The sequence below is a fragment of the Mustela erminea genome, chromosome 4 (genome assembly GCF_009829155.1).
Source record: "Mustela erminea isolate mMusErm1 chromosome 4, mMusErm1.Pri, whole genome shotgun sequence".
NCBI classification, from domain to species: Eukaryota; Metazoa; Chordata; class Mammalia; order Carnivora; family Mustelidae; genus Mustela; species Mustela erminea.
The window spans coordinates 52,349,625-52,359,546 of record NC_045617.1 but is presented as its reverse complement, the minus strand read 5'-3'; the positions used below and the strand labels follow the sequence as shown (position 1 = coordinate 52,359,546).

Sequence of the window (9,922 nt, the reverse complement as noted above, 5' to 3'; positions counted from 1 at the left end):
GTTATACAGTCATTAGTCAATCAAAGTGCACCTGCTTTTCAGTTTCATACAGAGACACATGGAGCTGGGTTTTTTTTCAACCTGAGAAATGTCAGTTTTCTGGAGATGTGAATGTGACCTGAGGAGTCTGGTTTTGCTAGGGAGAGATTTTTTTGAACCCTCATTAAAAAAAAAAAAAAAAAAAGTGCCCAATTTTTTGTATTGCCTTACAGTTTTTACAGTGTATTATTTCACTTTTTACTCACATCAAAACTATCACCTGAGAGAGTTGTTACCTCTGTTTTACTCCTGAGGAAACTGAAAGTTGAAGAGAACACATAACATGCTCAGTCACTGAGCTGAAAAGCAGCAGCACTGGGATTCACACTGGGTCTTCTGACCCCATGTCTACACACCTTTACTGGATGACCCACTAATGCTTGTCAAAGAATGTTCTGGTAAAATGCTTCTTTTCAGGTCAACATGATACATATGATGTATAAGTTTTACAGATAATAGAAAGTAACAAGAAAATTGCTGAATGTTAATTAAGAATTATGGTCAAAGACTTTGTTTGTTTGTTTTGTTATATAGGCAAAGTATGTTTCTTACATACCCAGCTGGTCATGTTAGGAACAAGCCATACTAAGAAAGCAGCTCTGTACCCACTACTACTAGGCTCATGACTACAGACAAGAATGTGAGGATCAAGACTTGGCTGGTGGAGCTGAAAGTATCCTGGAGAGCATGAGGGAATTCATATGAGAAGTATGAGAAAATGGGCTTTGGGGATGATCAATTAGTTTATTTACTAACCTTTCTCTGTAGCAGCATACTATCAGGCAGAAAAGGAATATACTTTGGTTTGCATGGTATGTTTTCTTGTCTGATTTGCTGGAGTTTCACACTACTTAAAATATGTTTAATTTTAGTATGGTATCTGATACTGACATGGATGGAATTAGCCAATATTCTGTACAACTATAATTTACATAATTTTGTGATTTCTAGCCCTGGAAAATTATTGATGACTTTTAATTATCAATGACTTTACCTTTAAATTCATAGATTAACTCATAAAGTATTATTATTGATCAAATAAACAGTATCTTTTAGTAGGTAATTGTCTTTTGTGAGGACAAAAATATGTCTAATGGCACATTCCTACATATTAAAATTTTGTTTTCATTACAAAACTAAGAAAAGGATGCATTTCAAATTGGTTATGTGGTTGAATTATTACCCTTCTAACTAGACAAAGATATGGAGCAAAACTTTGCTTTTGACTGGATGATGAAAAGCCAGTTCTCTTGCAGGTAAAGGATAATTAAATGTGTTGGTGGAAGATCTTTCATTGAAAGCCATTTCTTGTTCTTCAGGAAAATGAGAATTGGGGATCATTTGTTTAGGTTACTAGTATTTGAACTCAGCTGAGATTGACAAAAATTCCTTAACTAAACTCTACACAGGTTCCTTTGAACGCTTCTACACAGGACCTTATCGTTTCTTTCCTTTTTTTTTTTTTTAAATTTTAATCGTAGTATAGTTAATTTACAGTGTTATATTAGATTCAGGTATACAATATAGTAATTCAGCAATTCCACATATTAGTATTCATCAGGATAGCTGTACTTTTTTTTTTTTAATGGCTCAGTTATTTAATTAGATTCTTCGTAAGAAATTTAGAACACCAATTTGTGAGGGCAAACTCCATTTCTGAGAGAAAACAGAGAGGACGTAACCCTGAAGCTGAGGAACAGCTTTGATTTTTTGACAGAATTTGCAAGTCCACAGCTTTCTGATCAACCTTGTGCTACTCCATAATCTCATATTTCTCCTTGACCGTTTCAAAGATTTCACCTTCCTGGTGTCTGGGTTTGTACAGCTTCTCCTTCTTGAGATGTTTGGGGATTTTCTCACTGTTGATATCAATTTTTGGTGGAAGTGGCAATGACAAGTTTCTAGTGTGTTCTATGCAGAGGAACTTGATTGAGGGCCAGAAGTCCTATCACAAGTAGCAAGCCTCTGTTCAGTTGCTTCAGGAAAACCACCTTCTTGTCTCTGTGGCACCCAGTGAGGATGATCAAAATGGTCTCAGGGGTAATGCTAGCTCAAAATTTTCTCACGTGTTGACTGAAAGTTTTTTTGCTGTGGCTCAACAGCTTTTGAGGCACATCTTCAGAAGATAATATCTAGGCATTTTGCAAAGTTTAAACACTCAGATACCACCATTGTTGTCACCACCAAGTGGTTTTGTGACAGTAGCAAGAAACTTTTCCTTCTTTTTCTTTTCAACCCTGGATTTAACTGTTGAATACTTTCTCTTGTACATGATCTTTCCTGAATACATAGCTAGTCATAACCAACAAGGATATTTGCCAATTCTGATTAGGACAGGTTTCAGCTACAGTGGGGCTTCCCTTCTTTGGCATTTTGGCCTTGAGGTTATCCTTCTTAACCTTGCCACCAGCATCGGCCTTCTTGGCTTCAGGATTCTTCTTATTATTTTCTAGCTTCTCAGGTTTTTCACCCACCATCTTACAAGACAGGAAAGAGAACTAAAAAAACCTGTACTCTTAATCCCCTTCACTTATTTCACCCATTTCCCTGCCTAGCTCCCCTTTGGTAACCAACAGTTTGTTCTCTATAGTTAAGAGTTTGTTTTTTGGTTTGTCTCTCTCTCTCTTTTTTTTCTTTTGTTTGTTTTGTTTCTTAAATTCCACATATGAGTGAAATCACATGTCTTTTTCTGTCTGACTTATTTTGCTTTGCATTATACTATCTAGCTCCATCTATGTTGTTGCAAATGGCAAGATTTCATTGTTTTTTTATGGCTGAATAATATTGCTGTGTGTGTGTGTGTGTGTGTGTGTATCACAGCTTCTTTATCCATTTATCCATTAATGGATACTTGGGCTGTTTCCATAATTAAATTATTGTAAGTAATGCTGCAGTAAAATCAGGGTGCATATATCCTTATGAATTAGTGTTTTTGTATTCTTTGTGTGAATACCCAATAGTGATTACTGAAATATCATAAGCTATTTCTATTTTTAATTTTTTGAGGAACCTCCATACTGTCTTCCATAATGGCTACCAGTTTGCATGCCCATCAACAGTGCATGAGGGTTCCTTTTTCTCCACATCCTTGCCAACACTTGTTGGCCACCCTGCTCCTTGGCTATAGAGTCTTACTTTTTCTTGTTGTATTTAGAATTGAGCAGTCTCTCTTCTGTACTTCAAAATTCCATTGCAGTTGTTCCTATACCTATTGTGATAGCTCCTGTTACTCTTTAACAAGTGTTGCAAATATTTTTTTTTCTTGAACAGATAAAAAATTTGATCATTAATCAGAGGTCAAATAGTTAATTTTTTGCTGTTTTAGATAATGGTATTGAGCCTTAAATTATTGAGTCCATTCAAAAGCAGAAACTGAATCAAGAAGGCTGGAGAGTTTTCATGAGGTTGGTAAGCAATGTGACATCTAAGTCCAGATCCATTATTGGAAAGTCTAACATGTCAGAATAAGTAGTTTAGACTTCATTTTGTAATAGGGACTTAATCGTGGTCTTTCCAGAAATGTTATTGAAGGTTCTGGCACCATGTATAAAACAGAATGTGAAGGAAGGAAAAGTGGAGGGAAATTCAGAGACTCTACCAGTGCTGCAGATAAAAAGTCATAAAGGCCTAAAGTAAGTTAGTGGTGGTGAGATTTAAGAAGTAAAGAACGTTATAGCTGTTATGAAGGCTGAATGAATATTGACTACATGTTGGCAATCAAAAAAAGGGAAGTGCTAGCACTGTGAAAATGTTTTCAGCCTAAGGTATCAGGGGGAATGATGTCCCATGAGGGAGGAAATATATTAAGTTCAGTAAAAAAAATGTAGGTTCAACTATAGTTGAAGATGTGGGGCTGAGTTTGAAAGATAAATAAGAGTTATAAACAGATATGTGGAAATGATCAACATCCAGGTGTTACTTGAAGTCATGAGCCTGGGTGAAACTGGTAAGGGAGAAAACATGAAAGATTAAAAACAAAGCCATGAATCAGTCCTTGGGAAAAAAAAAAAAAAAGGGGGGAATAACTGTATTTGGGCTGGTGCCATGGGACAGAGTAGCTACCAACAAAGAAGAGAGATAGGGAATGGGAACGTAAGAGTCTGTAGTGAAAAACAGAAATGAGGATTTGATACAAGAAAGCTTTTGTCAAAATTGAGTGCTGCAGAGAGAGATTAAAGTGAGAAAAAGCACCGAATTTGATGGGTAGGAGGCCTTGGAAGCCTTGGGAGAGAGGTTTCAGTGGAGCCAATGAGAATGTATGTTGGATTTCAATAAATGGAGGGGAAAACCTAGAGAGTTGCTAGTGTATTTTCCTTGCAAAGTTTGGCAGAGAAAGAAAGAAAACAGATAAGATTGTAGCTGGTGATGGAAGAGGTAAGGAAGGATTGTTGTTCTAGAAGAGGGCATGAATATGTTCATGAGCTGAGGGGAAGAATCCTATGAGAATGTGTAATTAGAGAAAGGAGAAGTGGGGAGATAATTCATGAGCTCATCCTCACAGAAGGTGAGCCAGGTGGCATCAAGGGCAAAATGGAGGGATTGTTCTTTTTCCCTCTGAAATGTAAGGTAATAGAGAAGACTTGAGTAAGTCAGGGAAGTGTTTTTGTTTTTGTGTGTGGTGATCTCAAACTTCACAATGATGTGAGATAGATGTAAAATGGATTTTATGTTCTAATTTTATTCTTTATAAATATTCCTTAATCCACTAAGTGTTGTTACTAGAATGAACTAATAGTGGTACTATTTAATTACATAGTTATTAGTTATGGAGTGGAAGATTTCCCTCATTTTAAAAATTTATTTATTTATTTATTTTCAATTTTAATAAGTATATACATTCTTCAAAGTTTGTACATTAGAAATAACAAAATTAGTGGTAAAAAATGAAATGAAAGTAGATCAGTTTTAATATCAATTTTTTTGAGATTTCAAGATAACAAATTTGAATCACAAATTGTGATTATCATAGAAGCACGCTTAAATTAAGATGTTATCTTGGTTCCCTTGACCTGTCCTCATTTGCTAGAACGGTCTAGCAAATGTCTCTCTGTCTCTCTGATATTTCTGAGTGTCTCTCTGATATTTCCCCTTAAATATCTGAAAGTCCTTTCAAAGTCAGCCTGTCCTTTGCTGAACTCACCGTTTTTTCCCGGTGTTGGCCAGCCTTCAAGCTGTTCCCTAATGATCCCTACTTCCTGGTATTCACCCACTTGTGTGGTTCCTTCTCACATTATACCAGGGTTGATCTGTGTGACCAGTACCATATGACAGACACAGTGGCATGTCCCTTCTGTTATTAGATTAGAAAATTCTGCAACTTCTATTTTGAAAGCTTTCTGTTGCTTATGCTTTCTCTTTTTTGGGTATCTCACTGAAGAGAGGGGCCGTGGGGGCAAGTAAGCTGCCATGATGAGAGTAGTTCTGTGGAGAGGCTTCTGTTACATGGGCCTGAAATCTCCAGACATCAACTAAGGAGGAACTAAGACTTGCCAATAATGACATAAGTAAACTTTGAAGTGGATTCTTCAATCACGGTAGATCCCTGAAATGACTGCAGACCTGACTGGTAGCTTGGTTGCAAGAAGTAGAAAACCTGTTCCAGTACTACCTAGTTAATTTGTTCACATATCTCTGAAACTCTCTGTCTCCTGTTTTAAGTTGCTGCCTTTTGGGGTAATTTGCTAAGCAGCAATAGAGAATAATACATCCCTGACCAGGTTCTCTTGGATTTCCAGTCTCGGTGAGTTGCACCTATCTTCTCCCTTCCACAAGCCAAGACCCTAAGAGTCTAGGATACAGTCTACCAGGATACTGCCTTCTCCCCTACTCTGCTAATCAACTTTAAAGTTTTGTTAAGAACCTATTGTGTACTAAGATACAAAAATGAACAAAAAAAGATATTTCTCTTCCTATAGAATTTACATTTTAGTGGGGGGATCAAACAATAAACAGTGAATAATAGAAATTTCTGGTGGTGGGATAAATGCAGGTGAATGGAAAGGTGAAGCTAATTTATGGAGGACAGTCGGAGAAGGCAGCTTTGGTAAAGTCATCTGAAGGAAGGGTCTGTGTGGATGCCATCCGAGGTGTGGTCTAGACAGTGGGCATCATGAGTACAAAGGTCCTCAGAAAAGATTGTGTTTGATATGTCGGAGGAAGAGCAAGGAGACTGTTGTGGCTGGATCAGAGAGGGTAAAGGAATATGGTAGGTATGGAAGGATATCAGAGAGGTAGGGGTGACCTTGTAGATCCATGGAAATGATTTTGGATCTTACTCCACATTACTTAGAAAGCTGCTCGAATGGTTTGAGTACAGAAGTGACAAGATCAGAATTAGGTTTCAAACGATCACTATGATTGTGCTGTTGAGAACAGATTTGTTGGGAGAGCTAGGAGTTGGAAGAAGAACAACAGGAAATGATGGTGGTATAGATTAGAGTGGCAGAGTTGGAGGTGGTCTGACATGATCAAATTTTAGATTTATTTTGAAGTTTGCTTTGACAATGAGCTGATGGATTAGATGTGAGTATAAGAGAAAGTGGGGAACCACAGGTGTCAGATGATGTTGAGATGCTCTAGTATACCTGAGGGAAGGGTTGTGTCAGTATGTGTTGGTCCTCCCAATTCTTATGTACCCAGTCCATCACCCCTCCCCACAACCCGCATTTCATGACTTCTGTACCTCAAGTAATACCTCAGAACTCCTGAGTGAATTCTTCAAAATCCCCTCAAAAACAATTGCTGTGGTAAGAGTGGTCGGCAACTCTGATAATACTGATCTTTGAGGTAATGTTAAACCTCCTCCTATCCCAAGTTATAATTAGACATTATATTCTTTCTAATATACTATAAAATGAACTTTAATGTATAAATGGTGAGATGTATGGCAGCTTACAGCATTTTTCATAGATTCTTAACTTCTTACAACAATCTATGAAGTAGGAACTATTATTATGACAACTTCATGGTCAAGAAGATGGAGGGTTTGAAAGTTAGCTTGTCCATGTCCACACAGCTAAATAGTGGGGGAGAGAAATAACATGTAATTCCATCCGATTCCAAAGCCAGCCGCTTTCCAGCAGAACTACATTCAAAAGCTACTTTGCCTCTTTAAAGGAGCATGTCTTTAACATAATCAGTTATATAGCAAGATTATGTCTGTCTCACTTTCAAATACTTTTTCTTAAGTTACATATTTGAAGACTAAAATACTTACTAGTTGACAAATATTAGCAATGATATGCTAACAGAGCCCCAGACAGATGATATCAGTGCTACCTATACACTAAATGACTTCAACATCCATAGTGACGGACTAATGACTGAATAATAAGAACTGACTGATAAAAATTGCTACTGTCTAAGTGTTTGTTCCCAAAGAATCTAATTTGCCTGGAGAACTGGTGTGGGACTTGTCACAGATGCCAATACTGAAATAGCTGTCCCATTTGTGAGTCAACAACACTGAGAATCCAGACTAATAGGTTAGTGTGACATTTCCAATTTGCCACTAATTCTCTAAATTGTTATGTTGTCTTAAGCTCAGGCTGGCATAATTTACATTATGAGCTATCAGAACTCAGTCACCCAGGTATTTTTATAGATAAAGCGAAGTTCAGAGGTCAAAATTAGAGAAATATTTGTGCCTTTTTTTCTTAGATGTTTGATTTTTTCAACTATTTTAAAATTCACTACAGATGCTATTATATTATCCAAATAATGACAGTAATATCAGTAATTCAATAGTCCATTTGCCTTCTTTTCATTATAAAATGATGTTTAAGTACTTTAAGCTCCTTGGAAGAAAATCACTATTACTATGATGATGATGATTGCTACTATTTTGGTCACTTTTCTCCCTTTTTAGGATATTAAAAAATGTCTGGGAAAGGGGAAATGTCTATTACTATTTCTTATATAACATCTGCAAGAAATGTTGTTACTTTTTAACAAAATGTTTGAAATCATTTCTTTTTTTTAATTTTTTTTTCTAAATTTTAATCCAATTAATATATAATGTATTATTGGTTTCACAGGGTTAGGTCTGTGATGCATCAGTCTTATATAATGCCCAGTTGAAATAACTTTCTGTCTCTAAAGAAATTAGATACTTGTAGTGATAAGACTCCAGTCACCTTCTTTCTTCAGCAAACTGGTTGTTTTGTGTAAATTCTCATATTTTTTCACTGTACTGAAGGGTCACATCCAGACACAAGATATTTTTAAATAATCAACTTGGATATAATGAATTCTAATACTCTTTTTTCCCTTTTTAAAAAAATTATTTAAATTGTGTTAGTTAACACACAGTACAATATTCATTTCTGGAGTAGAATTCAGTGACTCATCACTCACATACAACACCCAGCGCTCATCACAAGTGCCCTTGTTAATACCCATCACTCATCTAGCCCATTCCCGCCAGCTAACCTCCCTCCATTAATCCTCGGTTTGTTCATTGAGTCACTTATGTCTTGTTTCCCTCTCTCCTTTTCTTCTTTTCCCCCTCCTGTACGTTCATCTGTTTTCTTTCTTAAATTCCACATATGAGTGAATCATATGATATCATTCTTATTCTGGGTTCAAGTGCTTTTTTCTCCACAAAGTAAAGATGGCAGACTCAGCCAGAAATGGCTAATGGGGCCACACCTCAATGTCCCAGGATTTCCTCCCTTTGATTCCTCTCCTCTGAGTTGACAGAAATGAGAAGATTCCATTTAGTTGGGTCTGGGTTGCTTTCCATTACACTTTTCTCAGAGATGTTTTCTTGCTGAACCTCTTTCCAGGAATGAGGTTTGACCAGTGGTTTTAAGGCATTAATCCTTTCCACAAGCTCCTAAAGAAGCTGAAATATAGAACCTACCTCTATACCTTTCCTTTCCCTTGAGTCATCCAAAGAGGCCTGGAAGGGATGGGTGTTGATTTGTACTAAGGGAAGATTTAAATGGGAGGAAGGAAAGAATAAAAGATGTAAAATATGAGGACTCTTCATGTATTCTTTTTTTTATTACACTTCTGTTACAGAATTAAGATTTAGAAGACCAGATTCTTTCTAACTCAAAAAATGACTCTGAAGTCCCAATGGAGTATCTTTTGTTTTATACATCTATATAGCTCACACTTACATAACGTTTACTATGTGCCAGGCACTCTCTATTTGTTTTACATTATTGTAGTCCCCAACCAACCTTATGTGGTGGATACTATTATCCTTCGGAAATGAAAATGAAGCCAGGACTGGCTGCGTGGGCCTGCAACATATGTAGTTTCATAGGACCTCAGAGGGACCATGGGCTTGGTTTAATGCTATATTGTCACTGTTTTGAAATTCTTAATTTTTGAACAAGAAGCATTGCATTTTCATTTTTCCTGGGCATGGGAAACAGATGGGCAAAGCAGAACAGAGGGAAACAGTGTAAGAACTTACTGTGAAATCATGCCATGTTATGTGGGTGTGGCAAGGGAGGGACTGGAGGAATATATGGTGTAGGGTTTGGATTTTACATTGTAGGTAATGATTGGGGACAGCAGGATTCAGTTATGAAAATAAGATGTGCTAGTAGACTGCACACATTTCCTATGCTAACATACTATATGTTATAGATCCATAGTGAACTTCTGCTAAACATTTGTTAATGACCATTTTACTGAACTCAGGAATAATATGAAAAGCATATGAGCAAAAAGCAATTATTGCTGCATCCTGAAAGGTAGTAGTTCATCTAAATGTGAAACACATAGAGCCATAACACTTAGGGTATTTTTGGGGGCGCAGAGGGGGTGGTTGTTTCTTTTGCACATTAGTTTGTTAGACTAAAAAGCAGAAAAAAATGGTTACTAAGTAAAAAATAATGGAAAGATATTGGAAATAAAATTATTCACC

General features: G+C 36.7%; 1 pseudogene; it reads right to left on the bottom strand.

Moving 5' to 3' along the window:
• Positions 1–1,611: 1,611 nt before the first annotated feature.
• On the bottom strand, positions 1,612–2,516 carry LOC116587751 (annotated as a pseudogene).
• Positions 2,517–9,922: the final 7,406 nt, after the last annotated feature.